This window comes from Phyllobates terribilis, unplaced genomic scaffold (genome assembly GCF_046119375.1).
Source record: "Phyllobates terribilis strain yellow unplaced genomic scaffold, ASM4611937v1 Scaffold_13__5_contigs__length_258822181, whole genome shotgun sequence".
Taxonomy (NCBI): Eukaryota; Metazoa; Chordata; class Amphibia; order Anura; family Dendrobatidae; genus Phyllobates; species Phyllobates terribilis.
The window spans coordinates 210,325,055-210,342,540 of NW_027362773.1; the positions used below are offsets into that span (position 1 = coordinate 210,325,055).

Genomic DNA, 17,486 nt, shown 5'->3' on the forward strand with positions numbered 1-17,486 from the left:
TGTTTTTGAAGTTGATTTTCTTTTTACATTGTTTTATTTTTTTTTCCATTGAGTAGAACCAATGCGATGGGTGATGATGCGATCTTAGTTTTCTATCTATATGACCAATTAGGGCCCCTGGAGCCAGAACAGAGAGCTGATGGATTGTAGTAGTTGACCATTAATTTGGCATGTGCCGGGAAATAGATGGGGGGAGGTAGTGAGTAAGAAAGTTATTTGCCTTTTGTTTTGTTTGGGTTGAACTTCAAGGACTGATCTTCAGTTTTTGGGCAAACCATTGGCCGCTCCAACCAAAGCCACCCAAGATGGGAAATAGTAGGAAATTATTATGGAGCTTCATGGCAGGTTGGTTGATTAGTCAGCAAATGGTGGGGAGAGGTCCTAAGCTGTAGACGTAGGGGCGGAGATAACGGACCCATAGGTACAAGGTTCTGGCTGCAAATCCTTTATGTGCAATAGGGTTATTTATTGTCCTCAAAAATCCTTATGGATAGCTATGAGGTTGTTGAGTTTCAGTCAGGACCGTAAATGTTGGATGAATGGGGAGGAATCTTCTGACATATCACATATGGAGTGTTAAGAAATAATATGGGGTCACGCTATCAAAATGAACGGACCTAGTGTTCTGAAAAGCATCGTTGATCCCCGGATTGAGGGAATTGGTGTTACCTCCTGAAATTTCTGTAGGGCAGATATCAAATTATTACTGAGATGGTATAAACAATGCAGAGACACCTGAACATTGACGAAATTTAGGGACTAGGAATCCAGAGGAGTGCCTCCACCTGGTACCTCTTCTCGGCTTGCGTCCCACTACTGCAGCGATGCCAAAACTCTCATTTTTTAAATCTAAGCCCCTATCCTGTCCGGAGAATGTTGTCGTTGCCTTCATCATTCACATCCTCAAGACCTCCCTGACCCATGGTGTGACGCACATACAGCTGCAATGACATAGGGGGAACCCCATTTTCATAATTAGTGCCTGGACCCCCACGACGATATATTTATCATCTCTCCTTTGGAAATGTGATTCGTGGGAGAATCCCTTTATCATGGTCACAAAGATACTGTTATGATCTGCAACATGTACTAAGGAAAGATAGGGGAAAGCTGTCCCTACAGTAAGACTAAGCTGAATCCCTACGATGTAGCGGGCTGCCTGTTCCTAGCGAACAGACCCGCCTTAGTCCTCGGCTAGTCTGAACGAAGACCTATAGCATTAAGGGAGGGGTCCCTAAAAGAACTAAGGACTGGGACAAAAATGGGACACCTCCTAAACAGAGAAGTTGTTGCAGAACACAAAAAGACAAACTGACAAAAAGGTACTAGAAGTCCCAGAAGGACCAAGCGAACTGACAGAGAAAGGCACAGAAGCACCAGGCTAGAGAAACAGTCAAACACTGAAGTCCAGCACAGCCAAAAGGACGGAGCTGGAATATAAAGGCAGATGGTCACGTGACCGCAAAACACAAGATGGAAAAAACAAACAGGAGGGTTCTAACAGATACGTTTTCTCTAAAAGGAACAGTGAAACAACATATTCACACTCGTTTCACACTACTTGAATAATGAAAAAGTTTGTCTTAAAGGGATTGTACACCACTTTCAATTTTTTTTTAATGTTCTAAGGACAGGGAGAAATAAAAAAAGGATTCTCACGTATCGCAATGGCATTGCTCCCAACATCTGGCATGGAGCTGCTGCAGCCAATCAGTACCTGCTGATCAACTGCAGCATTCACATTCCGTCTGAACGGAAAAAGCCAGCTTGGTTGGAATATGAAGTCACTCGATGCTCTCTACTAGATGTCACAGTACTGAGTGCAGAGGAGCAGCGCCATTTTAGAAGGAGAGTATCCTTTTTTATTTCTTTTCTCTCCACCTTGGGCATTATTAAAATGTTTGAAAGTAATGGACAACTCCTTTGAAGAGGACTTGTCACCAGGTCAAAAGTGGGCATTTTATGTTTTCATTTTATTCCCACTGTTCCCTTGAGAATTCCGTTTTTTGTTTTTCTAAAATCCGCCATATGGTTCCAGAGATAGGAGTCTTTTTATGTAGTGCTAATTTTCATGGTCTTTTTAAAAGGGGGCGTGGCTCACAGGAATCTATGGGGGTGTGTCTGCATTATTACCCTGTGAACCACACCCCCTTAGAAAAAGACCATAACAATTATCCCTAAATATGAAAGCTCATATCTCTGGATCCGTATGGCGGATTTTTAAAAAACAAAAATCGGAATGCACAGGGGAGCAGTGGGAATAAAATAAGAGCAAAAACTGCCTACTTTTGATCTGATGACATGAGCCCTTTAAAGACTTAACTAAGCCCAAATTCATAGTCTTACAAAGTAAAAAAAACACATTTGATTTAAATGGGGAGCAACATAATTCAGGCCAGTCCAATCCTTTACCTTCATATGCAGATCGTGAAAAGTGGAATTCTCCTTTAAGTGAGCCTAATACTGTATGTTCTTATTTAGTCTTCGCAATTGGACAAACAGACAGATGTGTAATACGACATGCGGGGAATCGCCTTCTTTGCACTGCGCCTACACAGCCCCCCCCCCGCTAATGACTTTGTATTGTCGTAATGCATTACATTATACCATGTAAACATGAATAATTCCATTAATATTGCCTCCTCCGCTCCACGGTTAATGGTCTAAGAGCTATTGCACTGGGTCCATGAAATGTAATCACATTTAACCTGGTTATTTATGTGTTCTGGAGAAACGAAATAAAAATTAATGAAACAAAAAGGTAATTAGCACATGGACGGAGCGTGGCTGCCTCCCTAATGCCCAGGACCTGCTGACATACAGAAAGGCTTCTGCTCTCTGGATACTAATGAAGTATTCTGCTGCCTGCCGTTCACAGCGATAAAACACGCGTCCTGTTAGGAGCAAACGCTGGTAATGCTCCCAAAACAAATAGGATTAAAAACACTCTCATCTTCCAGGGCCATAATACAGACATATATCAGTAATTACTGCTGTTCCAGGACTCTGTATAATATATATATATATGTGTGTCAACTCAGCAATAGGACACGGATGCAAATTTCCATCATACATCACTTCTAAACTTCTAGATTTTGGTTTCCTGCACTGATCGTAGGGTTTAATGAAGAAAGAGGGAAGCAATCAGGGTCAATTTGTAGGACAGATGTTCTGAGGCCTCTACAGCCTTTGGAGTGCTAAGGATCCTTCAGCATTTTCCCTCCTTGTGCACACCGACCCTTGTGCAGCAGGAGCAAAGGAACCTTCCTGCCTTCGTCTTCCTGCCCCGTCAATGTGATCACCATGTTGCGGGGTAATTTTAGGTTTGGTGACCTATCCGATGTTCTCTTTCCTCATAGCCATGTCTGTCTGGCTCATCTTTGGAGGTCTTGGGATCAGGGGTATAGCTGGGTTGCAAAGGTTGCACTGGAGATGTGGGGGGCCCAAAAAGGTCCTTTTGGTCCTTATGATAAGACCAATTCTATTAAAGACCCGTGATAGTTGGGGGCCCTATTGGAGATTTTATATTGGGGCTCACAATCTGTTCCTGATGGTCATTTTGGTGAGGCTATTCAGCCTGAAAGAGGTGAAGAAGCAGTCATGCATGTATAACATTGAAGTCCAGTTTGGCTACCTCCATAATTCTAGTAGACATCGGTAGAGAAGGCCAGGTCCGTGAGTGACCAGATCGTCTGTATGTGGTTGGAAAAGGGAGCCAGGAGGGAGCTGGGCTCCAGAGGAGGGATGTGGTCTTCCATTTATTTATTTATTTTTTACAAGGGACTCCACCAATCTAAGGATCTGTCTATACCTCAATACTGACACTGCTAAATCATGAATCTGACCCTAAACCATAAGCTTACAGTAGGGTTGATCAACAGTCACAAATTTGGCCAATGGATGTCTTAAGGAGCCAGTGGGATGAAGTGGGCCCTCAGACCAACCTGAGGAACTAAGTGGTGTAAAGAGTTATTATTTGTCACCTGGCAGGTGTTCTACAAGTCATTGTAGTGATGTTCTTGGCATTGCGATCCTTAAAGAGAAGGCATCCTTGGTTGTAAGAACTTGTTGGGCCTTGGGGATGTGCTCATCATAATGCAAAGTTTACGAGATTTGGACATCACATATTTGCTAACAAGTGAGATTGGGATATGTGAAAGTTAGTGATTGAGCATGCACTCGGAGGCGCAGCACGATTCCTTTCAGGGTGGGCTGCGCACAACCGTAAGTAGTGAATGGAGGGGCAGCCTTTCCAAGACTCTTTGTGACACATTAGATTAGCTTGTATAGCCCACCATCACCTTACTGCAAGCCGATTTAGAGGGAACTTATGTAGAGTAGAGATCTCCAAACCTAGGTCTTTCAGAACCTAAAACTATCACCTATATATTGATGAACAAAAGGGTAAAAATGTTTTGAACTTTTGACTATCATGCTTCATATCTCACCATCTACTACTGCTTCAAAGGTGAAACTGCCATTATTTATAGACAATCATCTTGGCTATCTCATACATAAATTTGACTTGTGACTCGCCCAGGTGGATGTGGGGGACTCGGTACCCGGGCCTTTTACCTTCTTTGTAGGATGTCACGGCAGTCGGCTCCCAGGCCCATCCTCTGGGGTCACTCTTTAAAAGGGGGTTTTTGTTAACAGTTTGTCTCGTGACGCCACCTGTGGTTCCCGGTAATGAATACCGGCGCTGCTGCAGACCTCCGGGGGTGATGGGATGGCAGCTGGGATGTTTCTGCTTCCCACAGGTGGAGCGGGCCCCCGGGGCAGGGTTAATGGAAGGGATGCAGGTGAGAGGTGGCTCGGTCGGGTCAGGGGGAATGACGGACACGCACACAGGGGATTCGCTTCAGTACCTTTACTGGTGTAACGGCAGGTAGGGTCTAGGGTACTTAATAGGAAGGGTGCACTTCAGAACTCTCCCCAGTGAGCGGGTTGTAGGCCTCCTGGTCCGTGTCTTCCTCTCTCTAAGCTTCTGGCCAGCCTGGAACTTGGCCTAGCTTCTATGTTGTTTTGCTCTCTCACCTGACTACTTGGTAGTTGGACTTTTCTCTGGCAACCACTATCCCTGGACGCCGGGGCCTTCGTGGTTCCTAGTCCTGTAATTGATGGTAGCTTCAGGATGACCAGGGGTCTGGAAGCCTCCTGGTATGCCGGTTGTCCATACTGGGTGTAGAGAACCCTGTAGGCGTGGACTCAGTGTCCGGCTTGTGTCTTGGGGTGAGCTTCAGACACTCCACTGCCCCCTTAACTCCTCTCTTCTCTCTCCTTGCCTCGGCCACACTCGGGGCCCTCAGTACAGCCGCAGACGTACTGTGTCTTCACTGCTCTCAGTGTCAGCACACTCTCTTCAGACTACTTTCTGATTGACTAACTAACTAACTCCACCCTCCAGTTTATATATCCCTAACAGGGCTCCCTCTGGTGGTCTGAGGTGGAAGGGTGGAGGTGTCTGTTTGTAGTGAGGGCCTCTTGTGGAGAAGTCCATCCATGCACCCTTTTGGGTCCTGTGGTACCTGTAGTAGCAGGGTGCCACACTTGCAACTATTTAGCATATGATTAGTTATGCCGATTCTTGTAATGTCACTGCATTGTTACTCTTTTGTTCCTAAAAATCTAAATTTTAATTTTTATTATATTGTTAATATTTTGTAAATCCACCTTTGACTTCCAAGATTGGGCATGCTCTCGATCAGATTCAAGCATGTCTCGACCAAAATCTGATCCCAGGTCTCTTCTACACGTTCCGAAAGTTGGTGCATACTTGTCGAGTCACTTCGGTATATATACAGTTTGTTCTTCAACTCTACTCACAAGTGTTCGATTGGGTCGAGGTCTGGAGATTATGGAGGCCAATCCAGCACTTCTACTTCATTGTCATTGAATCATATCTTCGCCACTCTCGACGTATGCTTTGGGTCGTTTTCCTGCTGGAACACGGTCGTCCTTTTCATACCCATAGTGTCACGGGTGTGTCAGAAGTGACAGACAGTCACCCTGCATTTGGTTAAAGGAGCTCTCTTTGTTTGGCATTACAGACAACTTCTTAGAAGCTGTATCTCTAGCGGCTACCTTCCTCTGGCTAATTAACACGCTGCCCTGGGTGTATAAATACCTGCTGTGTGCTAGAGGGAGGTGCCGGTGATATTCATTACACCTTGTGAAGGCTTGAGCAGTAGCAGTACTTCTTCCTCTCTGGTACTAGAGGATGTGTGCGTATTTGTCCGGAGTCGACTAAATCTAAGCGATTTTCCCTTGTTTGTCTTTAGTGTTCAGTGGGGATCGACTAGTGCTCATCCCCTCCCTAGCCTGAGCCTAACGCCAGGGAAAGACAGGGCGAGGTACGCGTCCCTATATTGGTGAATGACTAATATAGGGACGTTAGTAGAGATAGGGTGACACTAGATCAGCCTAGGAGGTCTCCACTCCCCTTTTTCCCTCTGTGTTGCACTTCGTCTTTCCTACACTTTGCGTGACACATAGTACTTGAGTGTACGAAGTAACACATGTTGTAGGATACTCACATATAGCTCAGCATTGAGACCACCATTAATCCTAGTCAAGTATCCAATGCCTTTGGCTGTGAAACAACCCCATATCTTCAGACTTCCTCCACCGAACTTGACCATTAGCCCCTTTTTCCCTTGTTTCTTCCAGACCCATTTGCACCCATCCGAGCCTAGTTTATTGACTTTTGTCTCATCACTCTAACTCACCCGTTTCCAATATTCTGCGGTCCTCTTTTCATACTTTTTGGCAAACTCGAACCGACGCTTCCTATGACGATATTGAAGTCGAGGCTTCTTCATATTTTTTCTGGTCACTATTCCAGACTTGTGTAATGTGCGTCGCATGGTATTTGCTTGGACGTCTTTGATCTCATTATTAAGAAGCTTACGAGCCGCCTCCACTGCCGTGTTTGTCGCACCAGAACTGATAGACATAGTGATGAACCAACTTGTTGACTCCAATATTTGCCTGGACGTTCACCTCTTGGCTTTTGAATGGATGGACGGACTTCATTTCATATTCTTCTAGCTGTCTTAGCGTTCACATGATGCAGTTTGGCAATTTTCTTGGGCACTATCGATGAGCTGGATGATGCTGTTTCTCTTTTCTTAGGAAATCTTCATGGCTGCTCCTCAATTTGAACCAGTGACCTTTCGCTTGGGAAGCAACCTAATAACACACTTAGCTATTAGGGAATCGGAGAACAGGTTGTAATTTGTAGTATACGGAAAAAAAAGATTTTTCCACCACCAGGAGCAAAACAGTAACAATGCAGTGACATGACGGGAATCTGCATAACTAATCATATGGTAACTAGTTGCAGGTCAAATTTATGTATGAGATATCGATTGTCTGTAAAATGATGATAGACTCATGTTCGAAGAAGTAGTGGATGGTGAGATATGGAGCCTGAAAGTCAAAAGTTCAAAACTTTAGAGGATAACTTTCTAGTCATTTGGATCTGGCCACTGAGCCACTTGAGAACTTGAGTAATCTGGATTCCGAGAACCAAGCTCTCTAGTCTCGTCTTGAAGGGTACAGAGGTGCTCATGCTCTGATGTCAGTCATGAAGGAGTTAATTGTATATATTTTGGGAACTTTTTAGATATCTCAGATTTTGTTTTTTTACCTGTTTTTTATTTTTGAACAAGATGACTGCAATGAATTATGCATGATAGGTGCCATTAACATCTTAATAAAATCAGTTCCAATTTACTCAGAATATGTAATTCAGAAGTAATGAAGTAAAAGCAATACATTATTTCAATAATGTAAATGGCCGCGTCTATGAACTTATTAAACACATTACAGGCACCGGGTACACTGACATTTTTCATGCTTGTATAAATTCATAAAATTTTCCTCCCAAAATAATATGATCCTAGTGCTTGGAAAATTAATGATTGAGTCCCCGGTTATGTCACGGTCCCAGTATATAATGCATGGCTATAATCACTCGCTGTTTTCCAGAGCTAATAGTTCTTTTGCAGCTGCCTCACTCAAGTTCTGGGAAGAATAATGAAATCCTACGGCTTGTTGTGCCCTTTTAATGCTCGCCAACCGAATTCAGCACATATATATCCACTGCCTTGTCTGTAATGCCTGGGAAATATTAAAACCTATATATCTTCTTCCCTGCTCCTTCTAAATGACTGCAAATCACCAAATGCACATCTGTATTGATTATGTTCAGGGATGCAGCAATAGGGGCTGCAGCGGTAGCAGTGGTATCCATGCCATAATGGTGTCTGATGGGTCCAAATACCACGAGAAGACACCAACTTGATAAATGACACGTCATAACTTGGGGTCTTTTTCACATTTTACATTGGGCTCAAGTTCATGTTATACCTCTGATGTTACGAATAGCATACGAGTGACTGGCCTCAATGCAAAATGGCTCTCACTTACCATGTGCCATCCATAATCATGCATCAAAGTTTGACTGCCCCCCACAGCTACACTCCCTTTTGGTGGTATTGGGTTTTATGACCAATAAGCATAAGTGAATATCAACAGGAATATAAATATTTCCCATACTGCATCCTTGAATATATAATTGTCCCTCATTGTGCTTTCTGCATAAAATATCCCCCCCCACACTGCACCTCTCCATAATGCCCCCCCACACTGTTGCTTTCCATAATGTTCCCCCCACACTGCCCCTCTCCATAATATCCACCACACTGCCCCTCTCCGTAATGTACTCCACACACTGCCCCTCTCCATAATATCTCCCCCCACACTGACCCTCTTCATAATATCTCTCCAACACACTGTCCATTACCATAATATCTCCCACACATAGCCCCTCTCCATGATATCCCCACACACGGTCTCTCTCCATAACATCTCCCCCACACACTGTCCCTTACCATAATATCTCCCCCACATATCCCCTCTCCATGATATCCCCACATACGGTCCCTCTCCATAATGTTCCTCCACTCAGCCCTTCTCTATAACGTTCTCTCACACTGTCCTTCTCCATAATGTCCCCCCCACACTGTTGCTTTCCATAATGTTCCCCCCACACTGCCCCTCTCCATAATATCTCCCACACTGCCCCTCTCCGTAATGTACCCCTCACACTGCCCCTCTGTATAATATCTCCCCCACACTGACCCTCTCCATAATATCTCCCCCACACACTGCCCCTTACCATAATATCTCCCCCACATATTCCCTCTTCCCGATATCTACCCTACTCTGCCCCACTCCATAATATCTCCCACACTGACCCTCTCCACAACCTTTCCCCCACACACTGTCCCTTACCATAATATCTCCCCCACATATTCCCTCTTCACGATATCCCCACACACGGTCCCTCTCCATAATATTCCCCTACTCAGCCCTTCTCCATAATGAAAATAGAGAAGAGTAGATTCAGCTCACCTGATTGCTGTAGGCTTTGGAAGGAAGCACGGGTACGTGTGGCCTCACGTGTTTGCATGAAAAAAAGTTGAGGAAACCAGCTTTTGGAAGCTGGTTTCTTCAACTTTTCTTCTCCATAATGTTCTCTCACACTGACCCTCTCCATAATGTCCCCTCCTCCCCCAAACTGCCCATTTCCATAATATCTCCTCCGCACTCCTTCTCTGGGTAAAATCCTCCCACCTCACGCTATACTATGATAGCTTTCACAATCCGCCCTAATTTCCCCATAATGTTCCTCAATGCCCCATAATGTCCAAAATTGCCTCATAATGTCCCCCATTGATCCATAATGTCCCCCATAATATCCTTAATTGCCCCATAATGTCCCCTGGTAAGTAACACCAATCCTGAAACACATTTGAATTTCTGCTTATCATTGAGCACTTAACAGTGCCTGCTGCATCCCGGACAGCTCCATGGGCTGCAACAAACCCCTTGGCGGGCCTTATGTGGCCCGCGTCCTGTATGTTGTGCAGGGCCTGATATAATGCTATGGATGATATGGATATGGCCAAGAATGTACTGATGCCACCTGAACCCCACAGGACAGATATATTCTTTGTTGATTGGTATGGGTTACTGTTGACTCTTACAATGGAGATAAATTACCTAAATTGCCTTTATTGCCATGCAAATCTTATTACTATACATATGTCATGATATAATTCTATATATATTATGTATACCTGCTATGTACTGACACGAATGAGTTATTCCTAGGTAGTGTTGCATCTGACGCGCCCAGGGGATGGGGATGACTCGGCGCCCGGGCCTTGCTATTAGTGTTGGGGGATGTCTCTGCAAGACAGAGACCATGTTAGGCCTAGCTCCAGGGCAGGTCATAAACTTATCAGGAAAAAGCAAGAAACAGGAGGCCCCACACTCGCTCACTGGGGAGAGTCCTGATATGCACCCTTCACCCTACAGTGCCCTGGATCGTGCCTGAAACACCACCAGTAAAGGTACTGAAGTGAACTCCGGTGTCCGTGCCTATTCTTCTACCTTTCCTCTGACCCGGCTGGGTTCCCTCTGTCCTGCATCCCTTCTCCTACGCTGCCCTGAGGCCCCGCTCCACCTGTGGGGAGCCGCACCAACTAAGCTGCCTGAACACCGGCCTCAGAGGACTGTCGCAGCACTGGTGATCCTCACCAGACACCACGGGTGGCGTCACGAACATTTCCTATCCCATATAACTTTCCCCCTTCTTTTTAAGAGTGACCCCAGGCACGCACACCGGAGTTCACTTCAGTACCTTTTGCTGGTGGTGTTTCAGGCACGATCCAGGGCACTGTAGGGTGAAGGGTGCATATCAGGACTCTCCCCAGTGAGCGGGTGTGGGGCCTCCTGTTTCTTGCCTTTTCCTGATAAGTTTATGACCTGCCTGGAGCTAGGCCTAACTTGGTCTCTGTCTTGCACCTGCTGACCTGGTGGTAGGGCCTTCTGTTGGAGATCACACTCCCCGGTCTCTTGGGCCTCCGTGACTCCTGACCCTGGTATAACGGTCAGCTTTTGGTGTTCCTGGGACATATAGTTCGCCAGGGGTTCTGGTTGCTTCTGCTGGGCGTAGAGATCCCTGCAGACGCGGACCCGGTGTCCGGTATATGGTCTTGGGGTGAGCTGGCTAAGCTCCTCTGCCCCCTATGTAGCTCGCTTACTCCACTTGCCTTCGGCCATGCTCGGGGCCCTCACTAGGCTTCACACTGACAGTAGGCCTCGCTACTCTTCACCGCTCTTTTGGCGTTGGCACGCCCTAGGCTCACTAACTGAGCTCTCTGAGTCTGTACTGACCTGACAACCTTTCTGGCTGCAGCAGACTGACTGCATACTCCAGGCTGTAGATTCCAGACTGACTAAACTGCCTAGCTCCACCTTCCCTTTTTATATCCCTAACGGGCTCCCTCTGGTGGTCTGAGGTGGAAGGTGGAGGTGTGTGAATGCTACGAGGGCCTCTTGTGGAGGAATCCGTCCATGCACCTCTCTGGGATCTGTGGCACCAATGCGCAGCAGGGTGCCACATTCCCCCCTAGCAAAGCTCAGTACTCCAGGACTGAAGTACTTTTTTTTTTATAACAGATGACAACAATAACTCTTCCCTTTATGGGAGGCACTTTGCTTGAACGTTACATATAAAACATTAGAGATAATAAATAGATATGTACAATACAATAAGCAACCTCAGAATTCAAGTCTCTCCCGGTGAGGTCCCCTAACAGGGTGTCCATCTCACAGGTTAAAGTACTTGGTAGCTTGAGGGACCTGTCCAAAGCAAACCCTCCACGTAGGCCCTGGGGTGGCTGCAGGGGACCTGTCCAAAGCAAACCCTCCACGTAGGCCCTGGGGTGGCTGCAGGGCATGGCGATCCTGAGTTGGATCTCCACTTCTGCCACACCAGACAGGTTTTTGTTCTGAGGTCACCTAAAGGGGCACTCCAGGGAGTGCAATTATTTACAAGAAATAGTTTTTGGGCTGCGCATAGTCCTCAGCCAGAAAGTTCTTTATGTACCCTGACGGGTAACTTGAGGCAACAAGGGAAGTGTCCATTTCACTTAGATTGTCCATTATAAGGCAAAACACAAGTTAAGGAATTCATACATGAAAATACACAATATAATACCCAAAGGGCGACTATCTACACTGTCAGAGTTTCCTTCTCTATATCTGACAGGGGTCTGACCTCGTGTGCTACGTGTCGACCTACGTGGTACCAGGATGCGTGAGGCACTAGTATTTGCATTACCTCCCATTCTGTCAGTTCTAAGTGTTTGGGGACTGCAGGGTTGCCTTACCCTCTCTACGGGACTGGCAAGTATACCATTGGCTGGGCCTTCTTGCTCTGCTCCAATCGGGGATCCTTCTTCCGGGGATTCTTCTTGAGCAGGCTCTTCTGAAGCACTTACAGGTTCTACTTGCTGTGGAGGGTCTTCTGGCTGTTGAAAGAAGTGGATCACAGGAATTATTACTGCTCCTCCTAGTTGAGGCCAATCTGCTGGGAAATCTCCTAAGTCAGTATGGAGTACTGCTTCTTTAGGCTCCTCCGGTACGGTGAGAGGCACTTCTTCTTGGGGCTTTAGTAGGTCTGGACACAACTTCAGATGGTCTCTAGACATAGTTGCAGTCGTTATTCCTCCATCTTTGCTAATCAAACAGGTCTTCTTGTTATCAAATCTTGAATTTAACACAGTGTAGGGTTCTCTCTCCCACTGGTCATCAAGTTTCTGGTTTCTCTTTTTCCTCTTTAACACCACTTCTCCTAGTGTGAAGGGTTCTGCGAGCACACTTTTATTGTAGTGGGCTTCCTGCTTGTCCCTTACCCGAGTGAGACTGTCTTCGACACAGGCCTGTACTCTTCTGTGCTGCTCCTGTCTGGTCGTGTCCCTGTCCTCAGTGGACATATCTGCTTATGGTTCTACTACACCAAGCTCCAGGTCCATGGGCAACTTCCCGGGTCTTGCTCGCATGAGATATGCTGGAGTACAATTGGTGGAACTCACAGGTATGTGGTTGTACAGATCTACCAGGTCAGGTAGTAGGTCTGGCCACTGATTTCTCTCCTCTAGTGGTAAGTAGTGTTGAGCCACCCCCGTAGTGTTCGAGTTCGGTTCGTTGAACACCCGTGTGTTCGCCGAACTGTTCGTCGAACTGTTCGTCGAACACCTTCGAACACCGTTAAAACCAATGGCAGGCAAACAAAAACACATAGAAACACATAGAAAACACCTTCAAAGGTGTCCAAAAGCTGACAAACTGCTCAGAAGACACAACTAACACATGGAAAAGTGACAAGTACATATAGTCATGCGAAAAGAAAAGAGGTGGAGGAGTAAAAGGAGGGGGAGACACAGATATAGGCATGTCATGCCCTTCTAAAATCCAAAAAGTGAGAAGCCGACACGTTCAGTCCGCTCCTGCCCGTGCCACCTCCGTGTCGCCGGGTTTGTGCCAGAGCCGCGGTGAACCCTGACGGCCAGCCCCCCTCTCCCAATACTGGTGCCTGTCCGCTGGTGGGTCGAGCGAGCCCCCCTGTGGTGGAGGCAGCTCTAAGCTTTTTAATTTAAATTGTCTCTCTAATTTGAATGAATACACTTTAAATCCATTTACAAGGATCTATTGGAGGGCAAGTCTCATGCCAGCAGCCGCGTAATTCCAGCTCCAGTAGCGTCCACTAAAGCTGCTGCAGTTAAAAAGCTTTTATAAGGATCGAGCTCGGCTGTCCACCGCAAGGCATCCTACTGCCAGTCCCAGCCCCTCTGCCTTGGGGTGCCTCCTGATGCTCTTCACTGAGTATCCCGTGGTCCCGAGGCATTTCCTTTGAAAAAATTAAGTGTCCAAACTACAGGTGGTGTAGCTTGCTTAACAGCCGGGATAATCCGCTGACTAGCAGACACTGCTACTAGGCACAAAGTATTTCCTGGGCTAGATGCAGTTAAAAATTTGTAATTAGATACTCTCGTTGGATGCTGAGAAAGCATTCCATAGAGTCTCCTGGCACGCCATATATGATTCTCTTAAAAAGCTTGGGGTAGGGGTCTAGGGGACCCTTTTATAGCCAAAATCACGGCCCTGTATCACAATACGTCACCTAGGCTGAAGATAAATGGAACTGTAGCACCCTGAGGGCTCGGTTGCTACAGAGGTATTGCACCTCACCCAGAGGTGTGATATCTCACTCTCAGGTAAGAATGGAGTGTGGATCAGGACCTGACACCTGCATGCATTACACCACATTGCCGTGGGGCAGGGCGACCAATATGCCTCTGAGATGGGCACGACAGTCCCTGTCCCTGGCTGGAGTGGGGGGAGGGAACACTGAGGAAGGGGAACCCTGTAGTGCAGGAGCAGGGAGGAAGCAGTTCCTGGGTGCATTGAGAAGGGAGTATAAAAGGTGGGCACCATCTTAGTTCAGTGCAGAGAAGTCTGAGCAGAAGTGGCAGGGAGCAGGGGCTCTGCATGAGCTCTGCTCCGGAGGCGGGCCTAGTAACAGAGGCCCAGGCCTGGAAGAGGGAGAAGGAAGGAAGAGGAGCGGAGAAGGCTCCAGGAATGAGGAATGAAGGGATCCCAGGGGTGCGGACGGGCGAGTCGCCACCGCACGCCCGAATCCACCTGCGTGGAGGGGTCAGGCCAAAGGGGGAGACCGGTCCCCGAAACTAGTGGAGGCAGGAAACTACCCTCAGCTAGAAACCGGAGGCTGTGACATTTTATGTGGCGCAGCCCCTCGCTACACCCGCTAGGAAGGCACCACATAGGGTCAGGGAAACTGGCGCCAAGTTTACCAAGAGGAGGCCCGAGGCAGCCGGACAGAAGGGTTGGTAAGAAAGGCCAGACAAAGGACACACAAAGAGGGTCCTGTGAAGCGCTCCAAAGTTATCTGGGAGTTGTCTGAGCCCCTCACCTGGTGAGCACAGTACGACGTGGGCATCCGTTACCTGCAGACGTGGTCTGGATAATACGAACTGTGAGTAAAGGCCCTGGACTGCATCACTGACTCCGTGTCGTTACTGCTGCTGCCCTGCACCATCACCCCCATCCTCCGCATACACTGCCCTGAGGCTATACTCCTCCCGTGGGGAGTTATGCTACGCTCTGCTGCACCCACAACACCAGCCTCAGCGGTCTGCCCTGCAGCGGCGGTTCACTCTGACCGCAATCCACGGGTGGCGTAGTTGGACATTTAAACATCAAAACCACATAAATAGTTCCGCCACTGGTTTGACCACTCTGAGCCACGGAACCGGGTCGCCGCCACGAAGACTACAACCACCAGCATCCACCAAAAAGGGTCCGGCTCCGGGTGTCCCAAGGCCCAGGGGGTGCATCAGAACATTTTCATCACCTTTCACAATCACCAATGGGACAAGGCAGGGATGTCCTCTGTCCCCTCTCTTATACATCCTAGTGACGGAGCACCTGCTCTCATCAATTCGCCATAACCTCAATATTAGGTGGATTGAGGTGGGAGGCACCGAGTACAAGTGCTCTCTATTTGCTGATGATGTCCTAGTATATATCACTCAATCACATATATCCATCCATGCTGTTATGGCTGAAATAGATCACTTTGTTACATGGTCAAATTTTAAAATCAATGCAGCGAAGTCTGAGGCCCTCGATGTCTCCCTCCCCAAATCCATATAGGATTCCATCCAGTCCAACTTTACCTTTGCCTGGCCCTCACAGGGTATCAAATACTTAGGAATTCCTATTCATAGAGACCTCTCCCATCTATGTTATCTTAATTTTGGGCCCTTTATTGAACAACTCCATACAGACCACGGTTGGCAAGTTAGAACTGTAAGATTCACTACGTGAACCACTGGTGTTTTGTGGAAAAGCACATGTACACTGTGTTCCAAATTATTATGCAAAAAGTGTTTAGGAGTGATAAGGGAAGAATTTGTTTGTTTGTCAGTTAAACTCATTGATGGTGATGTGTGTCAGGGCTCTTTATATCACTGTAAGCAATTGCAGACACCTGTGCTAATTAGTTTGGCAGGTGTGTCCAATGAAAGGCAAGACTACTTAAGAAGGCTGTCTCACATTATTAAGCAGCCTACATTTTCTGCCAAAATGGGAAAGAAAAAGGATGTGTCGGCTGCTGAGAAGCAACAAATTGTGGAGTGTTTAGGTCAAGGCATGACTACAATCAACATTGTGCGATGATCAGGATGAAGTGTCTTGGCAATCAAGAAGCATGTAGCTGATTCACAGTACACACGTGTGCGTGCTGATAAGGGCAAATTGAGGACTCTTTCCTACAGGCAATTACGTCAGGTTAAAAGAGCAGCGGCAAAAAAGCCTTGTCATAGCAGCAGACAAGTTTTTGAAGCTGCTGGTGCCTCCAACGTCCCCCGAACAACAAGATGCACGGTCCTTCAGAGGTTTGCAGCTGTCTATACGCCATCCTGTCGACCTCCTCTATCCACTTCACACAAGCAGAAACGGCTCCAGTGGGCCAAACATTACATGAAGACTGATTTCAAAACTGTTTTGTTCACGGATGAGTGCCGTGCAGCGCTCGATGGTCCAGATGGATGGAGTGGAGGATGGCTGGTTGATGGACACCCCACGCAAACACGGCTACAGCGCCAACAAGGAGGAGGTGGAGTAATGTTTTAGGCTGGAATCATGGGGAGAGAGATTGTCGGCCCCTTTAGGATCCCTGAAGGCACTAAAGATGAACTCCATAATGTATGTGGATTTTCTCAAACAGCACTTCCTGCCATGGTTCAAGAAGAAGAACCGTGTATTTCACAGCAAGATCATTTTTTTGCATGATAATGCACCATCTCATGCTGCACATAAAACATCTGCATCTCTGGCTGATATGGGCATAAAAGGGGACAAACTTATGGTGTGACCCCCATGCTCCCCTGACCTCTACCCCATTCAGAACCTCTGGAGAATCATCAAAAGGAGTGTCTATGATGGCGGGAGGCAGTTCACATCTAAGCAACAGCTCTGGGAGGGTATTCTGTCCTCATGCAAAACAATTGAAGCAGAAACCATCCAAAACCTGACAAATTCAATGGACGAGAGAGTTCAGAAGCTCCTTTCGAACAAGGGGTCCTATGTGAAAATGTAACATCACCTAGAATAAAGTTTTGAGTTGAAAACTGTTTGATTTCAGTTTCTAATAACCTGCTAATGCTTATAATTTCAAAAATGACCATTTTTTTGGTCTTTATTAAAATGAAAAGGTTGATCGAAAAGTTTGGGGGATCTAAGAGTGTGGCAACCCAGTAGTTATGATTACTTCGAATTCTGACAATATGAGGGTCATGTTGCAGGTAGTGCAGCAAGAAGGCACTTATGTGTCTTGCGCATCTCGGAGCCCCAAAATGATTTTCCGGGCTAGATGCAGCTAAAAATTATTATTAATTTTAAATCTGGTGGAGCTTAGTATAGATGGCCTAATAGGATCAGTGCTGCACACTGCTACAAAGCCCAAATTATTTTCCAGTCAAGATACAGATAAACATGATTAGTAATTTTAAATCTGGTGGAGCTAATTATAGATGGCCTAATAG

The 17,486-nt window shown here is 46.6% G+C and overlaps 1 protein-coding gene across 4 annotated transcripts in view; it reads left to right on the plus strand.

Moving 5' to 3' along the window:
- CPNE7 (copine 7) overlaps positions 1 to 17,486 on the plus strand; it is a 99,815-nt gene that overhangs the window by 13,878 nt on the left and 68,451 nt on the right. The gene's annotated exons all lie outside the window — the stretch shown is intronic.